The 26,415-nt window shown below is 39.9% G+C and overlaps 1 long non-coding RNA gene and 1 other non-coding gene across 2 annotated transcripts in view; both read right to left on the reverse strand.

Moving 5' to 3' along the window:
* The window catches only part of LOC111734689, a 194,731-nt gene that overhangs the window by 92,102 nt on the left and 76,214 nt on the right, over window positions 1–26,415 (reverse strand). The gene's annotated exons all lie outside the window — the stretch shown is intronic.
* LOC111735926 lies at window positions 6,951–7,053 on the reverse strand. Its single transcript, XR_002779010.1, has one exon. It is a non-coding gene; the product is annotated as a U6 spliceosomal RNA (small nuclear RNA).

The raw sequence follows: 26,415 nt of genomic DNA on the forward strand, positions 1-26,415 counted from the left end.
GGAGCTGGCAGCATTGCCTCAACCAAGCACAACACAGTCAACCCAAAGCTGGAAACTAGGTTCTCTCCCCACTCACTGGGAGTAGCAATTCTTCAGTTCCTCGTGACGCTATTCTCCTGTTGGTCTCACTGCAATTGGCAGAGCTAAAGAGCTCAACATTGAGGGAAGTAGCCTGCAATGAAAAATGAAAACGAGAGGAGTCATGCAAGTGTGTAGTGCAAGGACTCACAAGGCATGACCTCAGCCAGGACACAGATGCTCTCTGAACGTGGTACAGAGGAGAGGAATGACTTTCTAGGAAAGAGCAGGAAACCAGGACCTGAAGACCCCGGTAATGCCATTCTGAGACCATGACATTTATTGATAAGTTCAAGAGGATGTTCCTTTTTTAAAAAAGATGAAATTAGTAGGTATGACAAACTGGGTAGAAATATCTGAAGATGATTAGTTCGAAGTTTCCAATTTGATGAATGGGTTAAAGATCATCAGCATTTGGTGAGACTCAGTAGTAGGTCAGGCATTATACAGAACAAAGAGGCAGTCATGACCTCCATGCATTAGGCTCCCATAAAATACCAGTGTTTTATTCAGACTCTGAGCCAATAGCCTCAGGAAAAATAATTTATGTCATTCAGGACAACTCATACAAATGTAATGTGGAACCTGTTTTCATCTAGCTTTTTTTTTTTTTTAAGGCAACATTTCTGTAAATCAAATAACCCTAAGAAATAAATCCTATAAATACTGTTGAGTAATTGCTCTAAGAAGAGCAGTTTCTTACCATCAACTCATCCTTTCCCAGAAAGGACTTCAGGCTCTTTTGGAAGCACAACAAAAACCTACGTGGGTCTTGGCTGTGTTCACTTGACATTGCAATTCCTCTAAATGGCACGCTGTCATTGGGTTATACTGACGTAAAATCGAGAGAGCTACGAAAGGTGCGTAACCCAAGTATTTGGCAGACACAGAAGAGGCAGACACACATTGTCTGTAGGCCGTAGCAGTTTCCAAACTGTTCTGGGGAAACATTTTTCCAAGTGACCTCACAGCAGTGTCACACACCTCACAACATTTACTGAGGGCCTACGAAGAGCCTGGCAGTGTGCTGGGCATTGGGTCGATGGAGATTACACCATAAGGTTGCGTGGGCTTTAGGGTAACCCAGGGCTGAGCTCTGTCTTCTTACTGAGGTCACTGTTAGAAGGTTAATTGTGGTTTTTGGTACTGAAACCAATGGATGACTGGTTTTATGCAAATATGAAGTATAATGATGTCGATCCCTCTATCTGAAAGACTCAGAAGTAAACAGTTCCCAGAGACAAGTAATTTGCTTACAGATTAAAAGTTAATGTTGAAGAAAGTAAAAAAATCTAGAACGTCAGCTGTGGTGTCTGTCCATTTGTTTTTAAAAGCAGAAAACAAATATTTACTGAATATATACTTAGGTTCAGGAATGATTTATAGAATAAGAAGCAGTTAGTCTCGGCTGTTGGGGGCTATAAAAGTCATGTTACAAGATAACACATAAACCATACACGCACATAAAATCGAACAATCCAACATGGTATATAATCTGCCAAATGAATGGTACTGTAGGGAGCAATAATATAAAAAGTAATATAGGAGTTGCAAGATTGAGGAGTGAAGATATCTTCATGGAGAGCTTCATGTACGACGGGGAAAGAACAGACATTGTGCCTGGCAAAGAGGCAAGACTCATCTGAGCACAGAAGAATGTAGACGTTACTCCATACAGGAGCAGAGTGATGGCCAGGTATAAAAGGCAAGAAGGTAAAAAAGTGGGTTCAGGCAACTGTGAGTCCAGCAGACTAAGCATGGCGAAGGGGGAGGGAATGCAGATGGTGGCTTCTATGCGTGGAAAAGTAGTTTGGGTCAAACCGAGCACATAATAGTGTCCATGTTGCCCATGTAACTTATTAGCGGTGTTATCAACCTTGATCTCCTTGTTAAGGTGCCTGGCTTCAACACTACAAAGTTAGAAAAACTAACAAATACCTTGAGGTACATGCGACACACTTTCAAGTTTAATCCGCATAATTAATATTTTCCTATTATTAAATCTACATAATCAACAAAACAACAAGTCAAACCATGACTTGTAGTATCTGCCAGTTTCCGTGGTATAAATACACTCACCAGGGCGATATGAGGCTTCCCACGTGACACCACCGAAAATGGAGCTGGGAAGTGATACAGCAGCACATGGTTATATAGTGTGCCCGTCGCCCAGATACAATAGATGTATGTAACCTCAAGAGCACAGATAATAGTAAAACATAGTAAAATCATTAGGAAGAATGAGTTGAATATTTATTACCTTTGTTTAGAATATAATTTATTTAATTGTAAGTTTATATAATTTTTAATAGTAGCTGAGTTTAACAATTGGCTCATGAAATTCCTGAAAATGTAACAGCTGGCTCTCATGAGCTGGTAGGAGCCGACGCCGGCACATCCCTGCAGGCTCTGTTGCATGTAACCAGGTGGCCACCCAGGACGTCTTGTCACAAAGCTGGGAAACAGCAGCTAAATCTCTCTTAGATCCTTGTGGTCTAGCAGTTGTTCTAGTCACAGGAAATGTCCATTTTAACCAGAGGAAAGAGTAAAAATGGTTGTGTGGGTTCTTCATTACAAGATATGACTGCCGGATGCCTTTGCCAGATGAGATGTTTAAGACATACATCTCTCAATACAGAGTGATCTGTGATGAGACCTTGGGGCTAGGAAACAACCTCCCACCCTCAATTTTATATCTACTATTTGTTTGGGGAGAAAGTTCTTTTTCCTCATTCATAAGGGTGAGATAATTGCTAGTGAGTATATAATAAATACACAGATATAAACAATATTGATAAAAATGCCTGGCCCAGTACCTGGGCAACACTGACTCTCTTTCTGCACACATGCATGCATGCATGCATGCATACATACATACATACGTACATACATAAATATAATGTATTTTATATATAAAATTTATATATTAAAAATATAAAAATTATATATAAAATGTTTTATATATACTGACACACATATGTATATGTACATACGAGTATGTTTATATCTTTTTAATTAGCAAATACTTCTCTAGCATTTCATAAATGGCAGATACTTTAGATGCATCGACATGTATTAACTCATTTAACTTCCATAATCCTGAAAAGTAGGTAGATGCTATTCTTATCATTGTTATTTCTTTAAGCAGATGTGTAGACTAACATCGGGAAATCAAGTAACTTGCCCAAGGCCAAAAAAGCTAATAAGAAGTACAATAGCTAGGATCTAAGCCCAAGGAATCCAGCACCATAGTTAATCTATGCTTTCAGACACTATAACGTGTTAGTTTTCTTCCCCATTTAAAGGCATGAAAAAGAAACACAAACACCATGTTTTTAGGGCTGTTCTGCCGGCATGTCCCACGAGGCAGATTATTAATTCTGTGTGTCACAGAAAGAATGACTTGTGATCATGACAGTAAGTTTCTGAATATGAGAGAAGTTTGTGGGGACTTGTGGATTGGGAGAGCCTTCACGATGAACTCAACAGAAGAGAACGAAGGACCCTTTGCCAGGAAAGCTCTGCTGAGCCCTTAATGGCAGGTGAGGCCTGGTGCTGGTGGAAGGGTTGACTACAAAGCTTCTTGGTTGCTCCTCCATTGACTGACTGCTTTTGCTGGAAGGTCTCCGTGCGCGGACATAATTCAATTCTGTTCTGCTCTAGTTCTACAAAAGAACGAGAGGATAGCAGAACAATCAAAGGAGTTTCTTTATGTTTTCAAAGTTGGAAAGGCAGATATCAGGACCAGTGGTTTTCACATATCTTTTCTGGATCAATGAGAAGCCTATTTATTTATTCATTTATTTTCCAAATGCAATCTTACATGAACACTCAATGTATAAAAGAGAAAAAAAGTGAGGCAGCTGGTTGCAGCTTGGTTGGGGATGTCGGTGCCTTTTGGGACCTTTTTAGTGAGTGGCTCCTGGGAAATCTCCTGAAATGCAGGGTACAGATGGAAAATCGCAGATCTGTCTAAAACTCCTCATCTTATAGCCGAGGGCCTAGGAAACAGAAAGTAAAGTGATTTTCCCAAAGCTACACAGCAGGCGCAACTGAACTGAGAATTTGCCAATTCCTAGTGCTCCTATTACTTTGTGCATCTTATCATGGTGTTACTGACTTTGGTGCTCTCTGGGAACCAGCTGAGAGACAACTCTGGTGTCTGGGAGCCACGAAGTCACTTGTACCTCTCAGCTGGTGACCCAGTGGCCGAAGTAGGAATTCACTCACTAATACCAGGGCATAAGCAAGAGGAACTGGCAACTGCTGACCTGTTTGTGTGCCACCAAGTCTTGATGAAAGGTTCCCATTACGTTTGCAGAACAGATGCTGAGACAGAAGGATCATATTTACTGTAATGGAAGCCGTTCTAATGTATGCCTCCCCCATCTGTCTCCCATAAAGGTACAGCACCTTTCATCTTTATCTGACTGAAAGGTACAGTTATTTTTATTGTCAGGAGCATAAAATATATAGGGCCACTCGAATGGGCATCTTTGGAATTCACAGAGAGTAGCTGCTCAGCACAAAGTAACTGTTAAATATTTTGTAGGGTTTTCATAATTCATGAAACCTGTTTTTCAGTGGAGGTTTCTTTTTACAGACCCCATTGGGAATCCCAGATTGCTTCTATGAGGAGCAGAGAAAGGAGAGAGTGCTACTTCCCTTGCGAGTCTGCCTGTCTGACCTATTTGTCTCATCTACCCAAATATTTACACAGGGCTATCTCCTGATTACTAACTCGTCTAGTGGTAACCTGTTTCTTGCCCCTGACTCTGAATGTTTTAGAACAAGCTGTTTAGCAATCTCAGGCCCCAGTTTATTAATTCACGTAAAGGACCAGGCTGGATGTTGTTATGAGGACCTCCCTGAGGTAATGTTTATAAACCGTGGTGATGTTCTCAAATGAAAGATGTTCAGTGAATATAAAAATACTCTACAGTGATGATTAATGCATGGTCTTTGCCAATGAGATTATTTAAATGATGGAACAGTGGCTACTATTTTAATCGTATAGAGTCTCACTGAAGTTTCAAAGCACATTTCCGACACTAAATCCTAACGAGTGTTATTTAATCCTCACTTTGGAGAGAGGAGTTGAAGCACACTAACATATATGCTTTACCCATGGACAGGGGTCAAGTTTTACTGTGGAAAAGTTATCAGGTTGCTCCTCTTCCAGAACATCACTCCCCAGACTCATCTTCCTTGTCCCTCTTGCTAGGCATTTTGCAAAATATCCTGAGCTGAGGCATTCTCCCTAGAGGATTGCAGAGCCCACAGAAAATCCATTTAGCAAGCATTTATTGAGGTCCCGGAGATACCAAGGTGAGAGACATAATCCATGTTCTCAAAGACCTTACAATTCAGAGGAAGAGGCAGAGCAGCGAGCAAGTGGTGGACTGAGCACTGTGATAGATCCATGTGTGCAAACAGAGAGGGAGAGTGTCCAGACAAAGAGTGGAGAGAGTAGAGGGACCATATAAGAAGTGATGTTTTGTTTGTTTCCAAAGGTGCTTTGTTCATGAGTCTTAATCTGGGTTCCCTCAGAAGCACATTTTCATTTCAATTTACAGAAGAAGGAACTAAGGCACAGAAAAAAAAAAAAAAAGCTCACTTGCCCAAAGCGACATGCCTAGTCAGAGGGAGAGGCAAGATTTGAACTCAAGATGCCTGAATTCAGAGTCCAGGCTCTTAACCACTATACTATGAATACAAACCACATGCAATGGTTTGTATATTTTAGTATATAAATGGGCATGTGTGTACAAAATCAGGCAACTATAAAATGGCAAGAAGCATGCACAATCTAAGTAGCTGGGCCCTTTCCCCTACTCTGTATCTTTCTGGAGATTTTATCTTTCCAGCACAAGATAACCTGCAAAGCACATTTATATCATATTTGTAATAATCATCTGCTTCCCATCATATGCATTTTATTGTGCACAATTCAGTCAACAATACTATTACATAACACACTTCCAGAATGCAAACCTTGAATTCAGGCAACTTTAGTAAGTCTGCTTTTACACTTAGTTGAAGCCAAAATTGCAGGCGTGCATATATTCACTTCATAAGCAAGACTTAAGGCTCTCGATACCTCCTTGATCCATAGAGGAATTACCAAGTGCTAGGGGAATTTCAAAACAAACAATTTGAGAAGGACCTTGAAGTTGTCACCATCTTATTCTGCATCATGAAGACCAGATGGCTGATGAAAATAAGCTGGCCAGGCAGCCGTGCAATAAACATTTATTGAGAACCCACCACGTCAAGAGCATTGTGTTAGATGCCGAGGTATCAACAGTGTAGGTTTCTGTCTTCAAGAGTTAATTGCCTAGTTCATAATGCATAGCAACAGACAATGGTTTCCAAGCTCTATTCTGTGTAGGTGCCTTCGCAGGTCACAGAAGACTTAGGGGAAGGCTCAGATGGCCTACCCTGCCCAACCAGAGCAGTTCCTTTCCTGCCTGTTTTATGTGCAGGGAGTGTATAACATTCTATATTTACAAAAGCTTTCACTGCTCAAAAGAGCTCGAAAGTTACTTCTCTGAGGTATTAGGACAAAGTAAAAAAAGAAAAAATTTAATTCACTTTTTGTCAATTCTGCTTGTCTTTAGGTAGCCAAATAGCTTGAAGAAACTATCACTCACTTTATCATTTTGAAATTATAAATGAAAACATATTTTTATGTTTAAATGCTTATTTTATTTTTTCTGATTATTAATTTATATACCCCTACTTGAAATATTTAAAAATACAAAGAGGTTTAAAAATTGCAGTCGTAATTCCCCTAGATAATTACTGTTTACATTGTATTACATTCTGTATAGTTTTTATCCTATCCAGGTCATGTCTATAACTTACATTTTTATAAAATGAGAAGCATAGAAGAATTTGCATGCAATCTTTGCACAGGTGCCATGCTAATCTCTCCATATTGTTCCAATTTAAGTACACAGGCTGCTGAAGTATTGTACATAAAATTTTAATTTCTATTATATTTTAACTTTGCCCAAAGCAAGGTTTCTTTTTGGTCTGGGTCCTCCAGGCCAAATATAATTTACTCTAGTTGCTGAAGAAATTTCCAGCATTGAAAGTTTTTTTCATTCCAGGAGGAAGTGCAGCATTCATTCCTTTTGCAAATTCCCAAATGGGAACACTTGTATAAATTTGTCAAATCTACGATTTTATGATGATGCTGAGGGGCATATACATATGACTGGATTTTAAAGTCATACGCCATTTCCTGGAGCCTTTTCTAAAAACATAGAAGGGAAACAGACAGACTCATCATGTTACTACTCCTGAAACATGGTGCTGCAGGGTTTTATGACAGCAATATGATGGACAGAAACTTAAACGACAAAGCTAATTGAGAAACATAAAGACCATTTGCAAAGGCTAAGTTTAAATTGCCCATCATTTTATTTCACTCATCTTCCTGCACTCTGGATTAGTGTCTTCATGTAAAATAAGCAACTAAAAATGATACCGTTTGCATGCCATTCATAACCTAAAATTTTTTAGGTTAAGAGCAGATTATTTTCTGGAATTTGGAAGATATTTTATATAAGAATCCAGTTTTGTTTGATGAGTAGTCTTGGATAAATCAGTATGAAGTGTATTTAAGTCACTTTTAAAATTCTGCTAAAGAACAAACCTAAGCAACAGCTAAATTAAGAATGTCATCTTTTCACTTTATATTTCCACAGATGAGTCATTTAAATGACCTTTAATCCTGGTACATTTTAAATGATATTGCATTTAAAAGTATTCATTCTATATTCCACATTTTGAATTGCCTGTTAAGTGAGTTCTCGGCACTGCTCAGAGAAAGGTCTATGTAAATAAGTAGGCTTAAACCAGATTCTACCAAAAATATAATTTGTCCAAAGATAAACATTTATGGCATAAATATATCACTTCTGCCTTTCACAAATTTATCTTAATGAGTTAAAGTAAAGTAAAGAAACAGAATTCTAGGTTGAAATAAGATCTGATCATTTCACAATATGTATTAAGCTTCCCACATGTCAGTTACCATGCCAGGGGCCCAGAGTGAAGATGGGTAAGCTGTGGGTCTATATCTTGAGAGTGTTTTCCATGATGGGAGAGCTATAACCAAATAGCCACAGCCACTCAAGAGAAAACAATAAGATATCTGGTATCAGTAAGATAATCCAGCTCTCCTAGCAACATCCCTGCCAGGAAGTCAGTTAATACTTGGAGGGAGGTTTGTATCATTTCGATTTGTAACGGTTAAAATTTCCCAAAGTGGGAGAAAATGCACCAGTCTCAGAAATGAGGAGGGTCACCAGGAAATTATTTTTTTAGATTATATCAGAGAAAGATTAATGACAAAAAGAAGACTGACCATCACTATAACAAACACTATTTAGTACAGTATGTAAAACAGTTTTATATATGTTTTCTCATTGGATTCTTATACACTCCTGGGAGGTAGCCACTGAGAGTACTTTATTCCCACCATATAGAGCTAGAAATGAGGCTCAGAGAATGTAAACTTCTTACCTGAGATTTTATAGCTACTTAACAAGAAAGTGGTCTAGCTGGACTCTAGTATTCTTTTTTGCTGCCCCAGAGGGATGACTCTTTTACTGATGGGGTGCCAGAGATGGTAGTCGCCAAGTTTATCTTTCTCTTTTCCCTTTGATTTAAAAATATTATCTATTCTTGTACCATGAGATGAGATAAATTATTCTTACTACAGTGTATCTTTATGGTATACTCTGCAGAGTATTAAAGAAAACTCAATTTTCAAATAAAGCTTTGACACAGTGCTTCATCTAACTCCATGGAGAAGAGCCTCATAGAAGTCATGAGTCTATGAACCTTCAAATTCCTTTTTCAATATAAACCTTATTTTACAAGAAGTTAGCTGGAGAGTGATGTCAGAAACATGGCGGAGTAAGAGACGTCCCCAGATTTCTCCCCTTGAAACAACAATAAGCTGAACATCTAAAAGTCAACAAAAAAAACCCAATCTGCACACCAGCACATCTGAGTGTAGGATCTGTGCGCAAGAGTTACCACAGTAATAAATTGTAAAGCGAATAAAAAAGAAAAAAAGTTAGCTGGAACATGCTGAAATGACCTTTTTCTCTTACACAGATGAAATGTCCTTGTTTTTATGTTATACTTGTCCAAGAGAAACTCCTAAACTTAAACACATATATTCAGGAATTTCATGGCCTCGGTATGCTTGGAAGGACAATGGGGCTTAACAGTTGTATACAGGAACTGAGGATGAAGGGCTGTAGAGTTACTCATCACCCCTATTCAAAGAGCAAGGTGAGGCAGTACTATCTGTGAGCTATCACATCAGGATCTACTGGAGAACCAGCTCACATCTGGAGAATGGTCTTCAATTGCAAGCATGGCTGTGACTCTGGAATAACAGTGGCTTCACATTAATCTTGCAGCAGGATTACATTTCAGGCCATTACTTTGCAGAAGATGAAGTGAGTTTGCCTCCGCCTCAATAACAATGGTGTAACTGGAGGCTTTGTAATTGGGTCATAAGGAAAGGGAAGGGAAACTCAACTTCGTTCAGGATCAGGGCTGGGTAACTGAATAAAATTTGAGAGATTCTGTCATTTCTACCAACAGTTGAGAGCTATGACACAGAAAATACAATTTAATCTCTCTCAAACTGCTATATTTCTACATTCTTATTGCCCTCTATAATAACTACATGAAGAATAAACGTTCTTTGTATTAATGCTTCATTAAGAATTTTTATATCAATGTGACAAGTGGTGCATTCTTTGCACAGAATAAAGTACTTGGAGCTTTGATTCCAGCTGGTCTGGATTGGAAAACTCATTACGGCTCCTAGCCTGACTGCCAGCAAACTCCTCAGGGGAGAGTTACAGCCATGCATGTATAGAAAAAGTTAAACTACATTGGTCAACTTTTATAAATAAACCACTGGAAAATGTAATTTAGAGGGAGGAGTATATCAACTATAGATTGTTTCCTTAATTGTCTCTGTCATTTCTGAGTTCCAAATTGTAGGCATCTTTCATAACAAAAATAATAATTACAGTATGCAACAAAGCTCATCACTCAGTCTTTTATAACACAACATCCATCTGTGATGACAAAGAAAATTGTAAGTGACATTACAATTTGGAGGCAAAATTATAGTTAAGGCAATTGATTAGCTAGCCTGACCAGTTCTAGATTGAAATCACCATTTCTTGACTCAAAAAATGGCATCAGGTTAAAATAAACAAGGAATTATCTCCAGTGGAGAAGATTAAAATGCAATTATAAATACATTTATCTTCCTTTGCCCAGGGACTCTCCATCTCATAATACCATTTACATAATGGGTTATTTGTTCCTTTTTAAATGTTAAATTTGGAACATTTTATTCTAAGTGCCATCAAAAAATAAACACAAGGAGTTCTAAGCCCACAGCTTTTCATATTTATCTGAGATAAAAAAATTCAGTCCATTTTGCCCGTATTTAGAGAAGCACAAACACTTCCTCATTTTTTTTTACACACCCAAGATGACAGGGATTTAAAGGCTTGTGAATATAGACAAATGGAAATTAGTATTTCACTCTTTTATCCCACTTTCAAAGACACACACACCTCACTTTGAAAGGCGGAGGAGAACAGAGGCTCTGCTTCTGGGCAAGGGCCTAGTTAGAGATAGGCAGGTCTGAGTCGTAGAAGGGGCTGAGGTATGTCCCAGAACTAGCACTCAGAAACAGGGACAAAGGCAGAGCTATGGGAACAGAGGTGGGGTGGAGCACCTTGGAATTTGGGACCAAGGGGCAGAACTGAACCACTGAAGAAAGGGACTGAAGGGGAGTGTATAGTGTGATTCTATTTCTACCCTGTAGCAAAATTTCTTGGATGGGGTGGGGACACAACCATGGTTGAACCGGAGAGTCAGGGACTAAAGATATGAGTGTGAAAACTCTGCTATGGTTAATGGAAGAAGAAACAGCGTAAAAAAAAAAAAAAAAAAAAAGGAGTACCCTTCCTACCTATCTTGTATCTCATATTGCTTTCTCTCTCTTCTTGTCATCATAACTTTAATAACTATTCTTATTAACATTTTATCTTTAAAATTGTTGCAAGGGATCACTTTTGAAGAATATGCTGGGTAGCGGAGAGCTCTAACTAATCCCCTGTTTCTGTCCAACTACATTCTGCTTGGGAGTCTGTTGTCAGTACTGGCTGCATCCAGAGTTGGATGAGCAGGGAGAGATATGTGGGAGAGGCAATCCAGGAGCCTAGAGATGAAAATAGTGACATATCACATATTGAGTTTCTTCTATGTGCAGGTATAAGGTAGGACACTTAATATACATCATTTAATTTAATCTTGGCAAGGTAAGAATTATCCTTCTCATGTACACAAATAAAGCCACTCAGGCTCAAAGAGATTGTATATATAACTTCCCCAATATCCCATATTTGGTTAGTGCTCCATCAGCCTAAGCTCCTCCTGACATGGGAGCTGAGAAAGCTTAACTACCTCTTCCCTCCAAACAGAATTAGAGAGGAGAGACCATCCTCAGCTGGGAAGATGCCAGGGCCCAGATGGGAATAAATGAGTACGGAGGAGAATGAACTGAAGTGTGGTAACACAGAGCTTCAGTTCGGCTAAGCCTAGGTCAAAGACAAAGCTGTTTTAACTGACTGGTACCCAGACCTGACTCTTGGTTATTGGAGAAGCTCTCAATGATAGACAAATCCTCCTTTATTTAAAATTAGAGATTCAAGAAGTAGCTAGGAACACTGATTAAATAAGGGCCAGGTTCCCTTGGAACATAAGGACTTCTGCCTGAGCCTCTGACATCCAGACTACATTGTAAAGCCAAAGCAGCCATTACGCAGAACAGTCTGACACAGGGTATTCTTAGTAAGTATTGAATATTCAGCAGAACTGTGGATTTTGGCTGAGAAGAATGGCCAAAGGAATCAGTTCTTCAGTATTCTCTAATTACTAATTTACATGACGCTTTCTCAAAAGAGGTGGCAGCCACCTAAAGTGCCAGCTGATAAGGATGGTTCCTTTCTTCTCAGGAAATCAGAATATCCAGCCTCTTTGGTGATTGAGCTAAAACTTTCCATCAAGACTAGTATCAACAAGGTGTGATTCAGGGGATCGTGTCAATTCAGAGTAACCTGGGGAGCATGTTAAGATACAGAGTCCCAGGCCCCCAAATTCAGGACATTCTTTAGGTGACTATGGGGCAGATGATCTTGTAGGGACACTTGAGATCTCCACTCATTCAGCCACTATATTTGTTGGGGGCTGAACTGGACTGGAAACTCCTGACTTTGAGAGAGTACAAGTAGAGTGCCTGCCCATCTGCCTGTGAATGGCCCCTTTTCCTATACACGTCAGTTCCCAGTGCTGGGGAGGGGCCTTCATGGTGCTCAGTGGTCAGCATTGCTGTAGTCAATCCTAGGGGACATTGTGGCAGCAAGAAGAGCCCTCTCAATGCCAGCTGCAGTTTTCTCATTCCTGATTCCCAACTTTTGCTTTTCTTTTATTCTGGTCACATGACCAGAGCTAGGTAGGTTCCAGAAATGAGGGACAAAAGCGGGGGACATAAAAGCTGTTCTTTCCCTCAATTTCCCTCCTCCATGGCTACTAGAACCCACCAATTTGTGCTGTACCCTGAAGACTTTAGTGCTTTTTAACTATCAGAAAGAGGTTCTGACTTCCTTGCATGGGCCAGCTTTAAGAACAAGAAGTTGCTGAGGCAGAAAATTCTCCAGTGGCAGGCTTGATGGATGAGACGACATTGTCTCCTGGGGACACAGTGATTTGCAACAGTGTTTCAGCAACTCAAAATAAACCATCACTCTGCACAAGGGGTGACAAGCTTAATGTCTACACTCTTCATCATAATTCTGGTGGCAGAGCTTCCCAGACTCTAGGTAAACCCCTTTTACTTTGGTTCAAAACTGGAACAGGAACATGGAGGGATCATATGAAAATTGTTCTCTGGAAGATCATCTTTCATCTGAGAATCTCCAAGTGCTTTATAAATATTAATTAAATTGCCACAGCTCCTTAGTATATGCAGAATTATTATCCATTCACACCCCCAGCCCTATGACAACGCCTTACAGATGAGGAACTTGAAAGATAGCATGGCTAGACTTCAGTGACTGAGCTCATCAGAGAGGCAAAATCCTAAATTCAATGTTCTTCATTTCTAATCTTGTATTGAAGAGGTCTAACATATTGGAAAGGATCAGACGATTCTTGTGTGTATATACACTGTGAAGTACTATCAGAAGAGTAGAAGAATAAAATATGTATATTGAATTTATTATTTAATTATAAGAACTACCATATTAATCCTAGCTTTTAACCAAACTTTTACCTCCTAAGAAACAACTTCTTCCTGTTCAGTTTTTCCACCTATAAAATGGTGTCATACTGGGGTTCCCGAACCTCTTACATTTATCTATTTTGAGCATTGATGTCTTGTCGAGCAGTGCGTCCTACAACAAGGTGTTCGTGTTTTCCTGTAACAACCACCTACCCTCACAATTTGAAATGGATCATCCTAATACTTCACCTAACCCTGAAGAATTTTCACGATCAAAGCTATTATTTATGTTATCAGAATTTCCTTCCTCTTCATGTTAGTTCATGGTCGCTGGCTTATATGATACTATTTTATTTGTGTCAGTCATGGTCCTTCTTTCTTTCAAAAGCTGGTACTAAAACTACCACCAAGGTTATGAGCAAAAAACTGTAGTTAAGACCAAACATTGTTAGTGACTCCCAAAATCTACCTCTGCCTCTATTCTGTTTGAGGAACATCAGGTTCTCTGTTTGTTTGTTTGTTTGTTTGTTTGTTTGTTTGTTTGTTTTTCAGTTTCTCATTTAATACATTTACCTGGAAATAGCCACCTGGGAGAAGACTGGAAAGTAGCGGGGTTACTCAGAGGTACTCGAGACAAGAGTTGCCGGTGAATAAAGCAGCTAAGTTAACGGTCCTTGCCATCAGCCCTCTGGGTCGTGGGCCACGGAGGAGGTGAGGTGAAAGAGAAGATCCAGTCACACTCTCAAGAGGGTCCAAAGCAGGAAGGGGAAGAGGAAGCACAGAGCAGGGCACGTACAAAGAAAGGTCAGAGATAATATCGTCGCCACAAATTCCTGTGGGAAAAGAGGAAAGTAAAGAAGGCAGCAAAGTTGGATCCATCAGGAGTTCGCCATGGAGGTCTACTTCCTGAAGGAAAGGCAGACTTCTCAGTTCTGGATGAGATCAATTACCAGGCATATCTGATGTAGCTGGAGAACGCATGGTAACATACATTTATGTACTGAGATTTCTTATAAGGTTTACAAAGAAACTAATGTATGCTGCTTGTGGTAAGTATGTCAACGATAAATGTTTCTACAGAGCCTCTTTTATGAGGCAAGTGAGAAATATCTACAAAGGAAGTCATTGGCTAGAGCAAAAATCTGCAGTGATAAAATATTCTTGGATTTCTTTTAGAAATCATAAATAATATTCCGGGGGGGGGGGCAAGGAAAAAAAAAAAAAAGTCCCGGAAGGAAAAAAAGTATATATATGTAAGTAATGGGAATACCAAGAGTTAAAGAGAAACGGCCACACAAAGAAAGGCATGAACACTCATTTGTTTAAGGCTGAGTAGTTTCTGAGGTGCTTTCATGCGGTATTTTATTTGATGCTCCAAACAACCACATGTGTTAGGAGTACAAAGAAAACAAGCGACCTGCTTCAAGTTAGTGAGTTGGTAAATAGGCCCTGGAGTCAGCAAAGTGAGTCTAAACCCTGGGTCTGCTACTCCTTAGCTGTGTTATCTTGGTCAAGTACCTGCCTTTCAAAGCCTCAGCTTACTGAGTTGCTGGGAGAATTAAATGAGATAATGCACATAAAATGCTCATCACGGAGTCTGGGACATCATAGAACACACTCAATAAATGTCAGTGCGTATCACATGTCCCCACAGCCTCCCTACATAGCAAAAAGACTGATTAAAATAAAGAACATTCACTTTTTCTGAACTGATAACACCCAACTGAAACACTAGCTGCCAAAATGGCCACTCTGAGTGCTATGCCTGCCTGCAACACTGCTCTGTTTTCACAAAGTAATTCTGGATCATCCCTGTAGGGAATGTCCTTAGGGCTTTTTAAAATATACAGACATATATGTATTGTTATTGGTGGCAGATCTTTGTCCTTCTACAGTGATTTGTTTTCTCATTTAGAATTTGTCAGTTGCAGTCAAATCTGATGAAAAGGGAACATAATCAAGAGGGGTGTCCCTCATCCAAGCTTCATTATTTTAAAACAATTTTTTCAAACATAAAAGTCTCATTCGTTCATTGTCATACTTGAGCTGTTAGCCTCTATTCACTTTTGAGACAGAGAATGCTAGGAAGGAAAGAAAGAAGAAAAGACCAAGGGGAACAGAAAGAAAATGGGAGGAGAGAGAAAGGCCAGAAGTGAAAAAACAAGTCAAGGCAGAGAAAATCAGACCAGCTCAGAAACATCACAGAGAAATCAGCCTTGTAGTCAAGAGATGTTAATTATAGTTTGCTTTTTAAGACATAACTCATACTACTATTTGTTTTGTGAAAGGGGGAGAAGGGCTTATAATGGGCTACGATAAACTTTCCAGCCAAGGTTAGATCGTTTTTTTCTCTCTGCTCTGAGAAAAAATATTTAGTAAAATACCTTAGCCTTTTGAAAAATTGAACCAGTTTGTAGAACATTTATTTTACTTTTTCCTTCATATTTTGGACAGTCGTTCACCACCCGCTCACTTCTTTGCTCTTGTCTCCTCAAGGCTCCTGGACAAGCAGGGGCTTGAGGATGAGGACTTGTGGGAAAGGAAGGAAACACGGGAGCTCTCTTATGTGAATAACGTGATTAGCAGAAAGTATAAAAGAGGCTTCTTCCCCTGTTCACAAAGCAGATTTTCTTTAGAAGCTGGCAGAGCTCCCAAACGATTTGCTCTGGGGACAGACTCTGGCTAAACTGCTGCCAGTGCTGTGCTCTGGGGCCTCCAGATTGATGAGTTTGGGTGGTCATGGGCAGGGAGCACTAAAGAGTCATGAAATGGGGGAAGGACTCTGTGGGGAGCAGAAGGCAGGGCCGGCTTGGGTCACAGAGCAGCAGGAGATGCAGCTGTGAGCACAGAGCAGGCTGGGTGCTCTCCTGTCCACCTCTTTGCCCAAGCTTTCTGGCTATTGAACCAGCCACGGGAAGGGCTAAGGGGCTAGAGAGGGGAGAAGTTGGCTCTAGGAGCCCAAGTTGTCGCAATGTAGGATAAGGAGTAGGAAGGATGAGTTGGCCCTCATGGGCTGGTCAAAGGCTCGGGCTGTTTCAAGCTGTATGAAGCAGCTTAGAGGGAGAGTAGCCCTGTTTTCCAGCACCAAACAAGTAGTGTCTCTTGACTTCCTGCCTGGTCCAGGGGACTGACCTAGCCATCATGTGGGTTTGGGGAATGATCCAGAAGCAAATATTGCTGCCACGCTCGCTAGATCCTGCATTCAGCATTGTCACCACAGCAATGTCCAGCCTACCCCTTGCGGCTTCCCCTGGGTGGTGTTTTCAACAAATACTTACTTGGAGTACTTCTAATTGAACTAGAAATCAGCAGGCACTCAATGAACTAAATCTGCTGGTAGAGAAAGGAGTGGAGGAGGAAAGAGCAGGAGTTGTCAGCTTTCGAAGCTACTGCCAACTGCTCTGCTAGGTTTTAGCACGGCCAGACGGATTCCTGATAGGGAGACTTCTTAAAATTATTTTCCCCTGTAGTAGAATTTTGAAAAGGTCTATGGCCATGAATTATTCAGGGTCACGAGCTGATTTAGCCCCCAGTGTCTTCCAGATATCCTCCAATGGATTCTTGGCTAGCTTGGATATTAAAAGAAAAGGTAAAGGACACATATGCATTCCTGTTGCCTTAAACGTCCACTGGCCAGGCTGCCCTGAGGCTACTATGAAGCTGAGAGCTGGTAGTCAGGGTAAGCTAGCTGGACTGCTGCTTTCTGCTTTCTTTGCTCTTTCTCCTAAATAGCCGTGTGTGTGTGTGTGTGTGTGTGTGTGTGTGTGTGTGTGCGCGCGCGCGCGCGCGTGTGTGTGATTATACAACTAATTCCTGAGTGGTTCAAAAAATTCAAAAATACAGAAAAATGTAAAGAATATCACCAACTGGGAATAAGCACAGTTGACATGATAGTACATATTCCTTGTGATTTTTTCTGTGCTAACATTTTGAAGTGAGATTATAGTATGCATATGTTATTAGAACTTTTTTCACTCTACAATAGATCACACATATTATTCTTTCATGTTAATAAGTATATATCCAAATTAGCATTTTTTAGTAAGTAAAACTAACTTTATTTTCTTTATTTGGGCCAAAGATAGGACAACTACATTGTAAACAAAATAAGAAAATAAAAACTTAACTTGCAAAGATCCCAGAAACAGATCATTTTTAATGGCTGTTTAATAATCCAGGATAAAAATGTGCTGTGGTTTATTTAATCAATTGTCTGTGGTTAGATATTTCAGATGTCACTAGGTTATTGGTTATAGAAACAAGAATCTTTATATAAACATCACTTGAATCCTTGTCAGATCATTCGCTTAAGATGAATTCTTCAAAATGGAATTGTTGGGTCAAATCCCATCATCTTTTTTTTAGAAGAGAAAACAACTAAATTTAATACATACAAATGCAAAATCCCATCATCTTTTTAAAGGCTTTGACGCATCCCGTCAAAATTTTCCTCCAGCATGTATCTGCTAAAACCCCATCTTTCCAGCAATAAATAAAGCTGCCCATGTTCCTTCCTGACTCTCAACACTGGGCATTATGAGTCTTTTTCATCTTTTGCTCTCTGATGGCTGTAAATGAGATTTTTCATTTGCTGTTTTAATTTGGTGTTCATTGTTTTCTCTTCTCTCTCCCGTACCTACTGTCATCTCTTGGAGCTCTTTTTCATCTCTTGAGCATCTCCCCTCATTCAGCAATAAACATTAATGGAGTACTTCCTGTGTGGGGTCACCATGCTAAACAGGAGCAGCTCTGTCTAAAGGGCTTGGGGTGGCCTGGGGGAGCTGGAGAGAGCGTCATAGAGGAGGTGATAGTTACATTAGGTTTGATGAAATGGTGAGAGCAGGAAGGATAGGAAAAGGTCATTTAATGCAGAGGAAAGAGCATAAGCAAAGTCACTACGGCCCATGTTTCAGTGTGGCCAGGAGGCGGGATAGGTGGGATGGTCAGACTGAGATGGGCTCTGCGTATGGTACTATGGTGTTTAGAGTTTAGGGGAGAATAAGATTTGTGTCTAGAAAGTTAATTTTGGCAAGGGTGGGAAGGAGGAAATAAAGTAAGGAGAGAGATAGAGCCAGAAAGACCAATCGAAAGACCATTAAAGTAGTCTGTGTGAAGAAGCCGAGGGTCAGAAAGAAGTGAGGAGCAGTAGAGATGTGAAAGAGAAATGGATGAGTTGAAATTTTTTAGGACTGGTGGCTAGGTAGGGAAAGCGCGAGAGTTCAGGAAGACTTGGAGCAGAAGAGAAGGTATGAGTTGGGACAAAAAAAGAAGATGGATTCAGTTTTGAACATGCTACATTTAAATTGCCCATCGGACTTTAGATGGAAATATCCAAAGGGAAATAATAAATATGAATTTGAGACTCTGGAGAGAGGCTGTGGCTGTGGGTACCTATTTGAGAATCACTGGCACTCAGAAGCCACACACTGATTGCCAGGAGTACTTCCCCAGCCACCATCCAGGCCTGACATCCTCTATTCTAGATAACCCCTTTGTCTTTGTCCTTGACCTGTGAGCCCCTTTCCTTTCTATCCAAGGTGCCCAGTTTGTTATGAGAAAGAATGGATCTCAATGTAGCCAATTCATATAAAAATTGGAAAAGTAAGCTATTTATCTTATAGTAGAAACAATAAGCATTTTTTTAAATAAAAGTATTTTTTAACATAAAAAAATAACTCCTTAATGGGATGGCAACTTAGGGACAAAAAGCCTTTCTAAGCTCTCTCAAGACATACCAACAAAACACCATCCAACCCTGCCTCTTGTAGGGGCTCTGACCCCGCTAGAGAACTGAAATGCAAAGGCATGGTCAGCCGCACTGGAAGAACGATTCATCCTTCGAGTTTGCTCCGAGACAGAGCTCCACAACCTGAGCCAGGTTTAAGCCGTAGGACCTGAAGAGGAACAAGGGGTGTGGTGCCCTCCCATTGGCTATGTGCCTTCTCAGCTACGATTTGAACAGCTCAATTAAACGGACAGGCAGCTGCTGTCTAAATTTAAATAAAAACACTCTAAAACTAATCTGGGTAATTTTAGCCTACTTTGTCCTCCTCGGCATCTTAATAAATCTTTATCTAGAGAAACAAAAAGTGCTTCTGAGAGTCCTGCTGGGATGAAAATGTGAGTGTTTAGAAAGTTAATTTTGGCAGGGGTGGGAAGGAGGAAATAAAGTAAGGAGAGAGATGAAGCTGTTCTCAGCTTCATTCTTCAGCAGCTAACATTCCAGCCTAGGAAAATCTTCTTCTGACCTGACCAGAAACTGCCGACTTTTCCTTTAACCTCGTCTACTTCACTTACCGCCTTCTTCTTTCTCTGGTGAATCAAATCAGAGATGCTTATCACAATCTGGTAATACAGCTCTGGCTGGGCCCACAGAATCAGACAGGAACCATCAACCACATACTACTTCAAAACAGTCGCATTCCATTTCGTGGCACATGAAGAATGAGTCTCACTCACCAAAGCCAAGGAACAAACAAACGAAACCTTTATTATTTCAGTAGTAAAAACTTCACTGGAAAGGAGGTCATTTAATTAAAAACAGTATTTTGCTTGGGCCGCATGACTTTCCCCTTTACAAATATGGATATAATTAGCTACAAGTAAAAAAATTAAAGGTTTCTTAAATACACTAGGAATCTGAAGTATAGAAAGATAGCACAGAGAACATAGCCTAATTCTAGGTGCACCATCATGAAACCAACGATGTGGGAATAAATGGCTCCTATCAAGTGCAAGTGCTGAAGTTACACAAGATAAATCATAGCTAATGCTCTAGAATGTTTCCTGCTAGAAATGTCCGAAAGGCTGTTTATTAAAAATGATGTAAACATCCCAAATGAGGAGAGGTTAAGGCAGAAGGGAACAAGGCATGGAGAGATTCTAAATTTCTGTTTCCAATTTCTTATTTAGAACATGGTATGATTCTAAGGCCAAATTATTACAGTTTCTGGGTGGAAGAAATTATTTATACTATTAAGGAGGAAAAAGGAAGCTCTTGGGAGCACCAGCTTCCTTAATAACAAGCCACCCTGATAAGCTAGCAAGTTTCCCATAAGGATCTGTGGCAAAAACCCCTGTAACATCAAAGAAAAAATTGCTTCCTAATTTAGGCCAACACTTCTGAAACTGTTGACACTTGCAATAGAAATTAACCTAGAAACAGCTTACTTCATCACTCACTGTATAGGCTTCCAATTCAGAGTGCTTAAGTGTGTGACTCACACCTGTGGATGTATATACAGCATCCTCTATGGCCTCCATGTTTCTTTAACCTCATAAATCTTCTTCCTCTGTTAACTGAAGACACATTAATTACCCAGGCCTTTCTGTGTTCATACAAACAAAAACTAATCTAAAACCATTTGAGTGGCATGAATCTTGCTCATTCAAAACTTTTCTCTTAACATTCACACTACATCGTACTGCTTCCACTTAGTTTATATCTTTAACATTTCCCTATCATTTCCCAAAATGTGTAACTGCCAAAACCCTTTAGAGTACAACTCCAGCAACATTTCAGCAAATTTTAAAAGACACCATTGTGAATGTGAGCTGCTTCTTTTTCTCACCCTGAAAGTTGGCACTTTCACATATCATAAATTTCGATGTGGCAGTGGCAGAACCAGAGTGACTATTTTCTGCTGGGACCTGTGCGTTCATCATCAGCATGACAGGAGCCCTGCCAAGGTCTTGTGAGACACGGCATGCTCTTTGGCCAGCGTTCAGGATCATCAAGCCATTATTTCCACAACACACAAGAATATTTTCAATTTAACAATCTCACTTCAGATATAAGAATCACTTGATCTCACTTGATTCTTATATCTGAACTGAGATTGTCAAATTGAAAATGCCTTCCTATATATCTGACCTGATTGGGCAAGCTAGTCGCCAGAGGAAAGGGTCCTAGAAAAACAGTTTATACAGAAAACTCAAAGGATCAAACATTTGAAAAGAGCATACTCAGACTCTGGAATGCTGCCCTGCTTTCTTCTGCACTCCAGGCCTTGCTCTCCCTGGCTTTTGCTCTCTCTTCTGCCTTCCCTGCAGTATATAGATGGTGTGGGACAATGATTATGAGCATGGCCCTCATGGCCAGGCTGCCTGGATTTGGGCCTTGACTTTACCTCTTATTTGCTGCATGATCTTGGGTTGTTAAGTCGTTTCTCTGTGCCTCATTTCTTCATCTGTGAAATGGACTGCTTTGAAGATTAAATGAGATAACATAGCTGAAGCTTTTTGCACGATGTCTGACACATAACATATCCTGTCCCATCTGTTCAATTGGAACTCTAGTTAGAGCCTGACTAGAACAAGCATAGATGGGTTTTTCCAAATGTAAAGTAAAAGCAACTTTAGAACCAAATTCCAATATCTGCTTGTGAGACTTGGGACAGATTCAGAGCAGTATTACTGGGCTAAAATGTGCTTTATGTATAAATCAACTATATAATCCATAAGATACCTATAAGAGACAGTGTGGTAGATTTACACTAGTTATACCCCAACCAATCATGCCTCCCAGGACCCATGCTCTTGTGCAGTTTCCTCCCATACTGATTCTGGGCTAGGTCATGAGCTTACTTTGGCCAATACGATCAGCAAATATGAGATTAGCAGAGGCTTCATACGTGCTTAGACATTGACGTTTGTACGCTTTGAATGTTGCTGCCACCATGCGAGAAAGTCTAGGCTCTTTAAGGATGAACAAGCATAAGAAGAGAGAGAGGCCCGGCTGTCCCAGTCAAACTCAGCTCCTAACTGATTTTCAAGCTGAAGGAAGCTGCATGAATAAGCCCAGGCAATACCAGTGATTAAACTAGCCCATCAACTCACAGAATCATGAGAAATAATAAATTGTTGTTTTAGGTCACTAAGTTTTAGGGTCATTTGTTATTCTACAATGAGTAAATAAGAGAAATTTGTCAGAGGGTGCTGTCATCACAAAAACTTAAAACATGTGGCAGTGCCTTTGGTACCAGATGTTGGGCAGAGGCTGGAAGGGCAGAGAGGAAATCGTTCCTGGAGGCTGGGAAAAAGGCAACATTCACATTGCTGAAACAATCAGCAAAACTGTCATCTGCAGAAATTTATAAGGTAAAAAAATATTTCTAATAAATTTGTGGGTCTGGCTAAAGAGATTTCCAGGCAGGTTGATGGAAGCACCGATGGATTTTTTAGCTTTGTATAGTAAGGTACAAGAAGAGAGAGGGATGAGGTAAAGCAGGAAACACTGAGTTCACAGGCAGAATTTAGAGGAAATTGGAAGGTTTAGGATTTGTTGGGTTGGAAAGTAAAACTGTTTCTCGTGTCCACTCTCTCCAGCTGGCAAAGGATTCTCAAGGTAAGAAATGGTCTCAGGGTAAAGATGAATAAAGGATGTTGGTGTAAGACACTTTTTTAAGACCTCTAAAAGACTTTAGAAAGTAGACTCTCTCAACTGGACAAAAGGGCTTCTAAGATTCATAGTCTAATCCCAAAATAGTTCTGGATAATCAAGCGGGGCTGCCCAACACAGTAATGGCAGTTACTAGCCACACGTCACTCTTGGGCACCTGAAATGTGGTTAATCTGAATTAAGATGTACTATAGGTGTAAAATATACCCTGGATTTCAAAAGCCTGGTATAAAAAATGTAAAATATTTAAATTTTTATACTGAGTACTTGTTAAAATAATATTTTGGATATATCGAATTAAACAAAATATATTAAAATTACTTTCATCTGTTTCTTTTTACTATTATTTAAATTGTGGCTCTTAGAATTTTAGAAAATACATATCTGGTTCACATTTGCTGCTTACATTGTATTTCAATCAGACAGCACTAGTGTAGAGAAAGAATTGTGGGTACACATTTTGTCTAATGGAATGAAGAATAATGAGATACACAGAAAACCCATATAGTTTTTAAAGTCATTCTATTGGAATGAAGTATAGTTTAAAATGACAGGAGATCTCTAGGCTCCCATCTTTCTATAGTCACAATGCAGGATGAGAAAGCAGCTTAGCTGCAAATATAGACTACTTATTTTCAAAAAGAAAAGATATCTCAGAAGATAGAACCGAGAACTCAGAGGGTTGAGTCAAGATAGAACCAATTTCTAATCGAGGAACACTATCTACTTGAGTAGGAGAACCAGATATGTGTCCAGACAGATTACAGAATTGCCATGGACCAATGACTTCTCTTGCCTCCTATTACTCTATTTTTGAATGGTTACTATGTCTCTGTTTTGAACTCATATGTTGGGTATATTTTTTAGTTTATAAGCAGAATTTGGATGAAATAAACAAAGCCCAGGACTTGCTAGATTGAAAGCAAACTGGATCTCTGGTTGAAGAGTTGCTACACATGAGAAATCCTATCTTCGTCTGAACCAGATACGGATCACTAGATCATGGACCTTGAGCTTGATATGCTCATTGAATGAGACTTCGGGGGCTGTGGAGGGAAGAGTATATTTTACATATGGGAAGAATTTAAATACTTGTGGTCCGAGGGTAGACTTTATAGATTAAAAATGACCACACACTATTTGCAAATATTCTCATTAAGAGGTAGAGCTTATTCCTCCCACTCTTTGAATCACGGCTGCCTTTTTACTTGCTCTGTCCAATAGAATGTGGCAGAAGTGATGTTCTGCAACTTCCAAGCCCAGACCTCAAAATGCCTGACCGCTTCTATTCTTGTCCTTCTGGTACTCTGAGAATACCACACTGTGATAAAGCCTACAATAAAAGACCACATGGAGAGTCCCAGCCAACCCAGCCATTCCATCCAGTCCTATTTGAGGCCCCAGACATGAGCGTGTCACCCTCTTAATCTGCAGCTAGCTAACCACAGTCACATGAGTAGGCCCAGGAAAAACTAGCATAACTACCCAGCCCCAAGACTGTGAGAAATAAGTCATCATTATTTTCAGCCACTATTTTTGGAGTGGTTTGTTCTAAAGATATAACTGATATCTAGTCACTGTCTAATAGGGAACAAGAGTCAAGCAGATGAGACAAGTTTCCTGGCAGAGGTGTGACTTGGGATTCATGTTGTCACCACCATGTTCTTCATTACACGGGCCTCTCTAGAATGCTATTCATGACATGGAAGTCGGCTTCCTCTGGAGCAAGTTATTCAAGAGAAAGAGAAAGTGACCAAAATGGAAGCCACAACATGTTTCATAACCTAATATCAGAAGTATGTAATAACGTACCATCACTTCTCCTGTATTCTACTGGAGATACAGACCAATCCTGACAGAATGTGGGAGGAGACTTCACAGGGTACCAACATCAGAAGACAGGGATCATTAGGGGCCACCTTGGAGGCTGGTTACCACATAAATCAATCAATCAATAACTATTTCATATCTGAGTCTTCATTTCACGAATCTCAAAAGGCTAATTTTTTCATATCCTCTATTACCTCTCTGACCTACTTGTTTATTCTGGGTTCTTTACCTATTTCTCTTTACTTTTCAACTTCTTCCATACCTGTTGTCACCCTCTTCAACTTCACTGGGCCATACAACATGGCATTTTGGGTCTGCATTACTCTGACTGGAGGCAGTTACTGCAGTTAGCTTGCTCAGTGTCAGTCCTCAGTCAGAAGGCTCAGTAATGGGAAGAAAGACACTCAAAGATCAGTATCCCCAAAACTTTTCAAGAGGAGAACTATAAATGAATTCAGCTCAGTGAAGAGCAGACCAGACTGGAATTGTAGGGAAACAAGTTCTTGTGTTTGTTGCTGGTGACAGTGTGAGGATTCTGAGGAAAGCAATCTGGAAATTTGTTATAAGAGCTAAAAAATTTGTCATACTATTTGACTCAGTAATTTCCTCTTTGGAAAACATACCCTCCCAAAAGAAAACCAAAAAGAAAAAGTGAGGTTGTGTTCTTTGAACCATGTCAAATGCTCAATAATAAGGAATCGGCCTGAGTAACAGGACCAAAAACTCTGTCAGCATAAATGACAAGTATGTCATTTCATTGACATTGATCTGTGTCTATGAAATAAAATTATGTGAGAAACATAAAGTAGGGCATATGTAAATAAACACATATTGCTAAGATCATGGTTCGAAAAATCAAAAGTGATAAAAATGGATTACTGTTGATTAGGGATTCGAATCTTGGGACTTAAATTTTTGCATGTGAATTGTCATTTCCCCAGGAAGTCAGCTATCTTTGGGATGAGTAGGAAACTATCAAGCCTTAATAGGAACTGACTTCAATAATCCAAGCAGCACCCTCTGAGCTTTGGTTTTCTCAACTACCAGTTAGGTATCACATATCTAAATCCCAGGACTGTGAAGATTAAATGAGATGAACCATCTGAGCATACTCTGTCCATGGGGGATGGGTTTATATACAATGTGACATAGTGGAGGCAACATGGAATAAGGGAAACAACCCACACTTTGAATTCTGCCCCATATTTGTATTCCACCTTCATCACGTTTAACTTTTTCTGACTTAGCTTCTTCAACTGTAAATGGGCCTTTCTACCCTGCCAGGTTCTGTCAGGATTAGATGTTGCATCTATGTAAACATGCTGGTAGAGTACCTGGCACATAGAAGGTACTTGATTAATATTAGTCCCGTTTTCTTTTGTTGTTGTCTCAAATCTCTGAGTCTCTCATTCTCTTCAAATAATTATAATGCAGAACAAGAAAACCTTTTAAAACTGGAAATAAGCAAGTTAAGGCCAAATTTCAAAGAAGGTGATACTTCACTAATTTCTTGCCAAGTCACACAATAAAAATAGTCTGTAAGAAGTCTAAGGGGATGGGATTTTGATACACTGCTCAAGTTAACCAAAGGACCATCCAATGGTCTTGGCGTGGGGGCTGACCTGAGCCCTTCCCTAGTCTTGTGAGATTCATATTACAGAAGAGTCTGCCTACAGGATGAAAACAGGAAGGGTTTCAAGATGTGAGAACACCATCTCAGAAATGAGCCTATGACATGACTTATAAATCGTGAAGCCCAAGGGTAAAC

Source organism: Pteropus vampyrus, unplaced genomic scaffold (genome assembly GCF_000151845.1).
Source record: "Pteropus vampyrus isolate Shadow unplaced genomic scaffold, Pvam_2.0 Scaffold15, whole genome shotgun sequence".
NCBI classification, from domain to species: domain Eukaryota; kingdom Metazoa; phylum Chordata; class Mammalia; order Chiroptera; family Pteropodidae; genus Pteropus; species Pteropus vampyrus.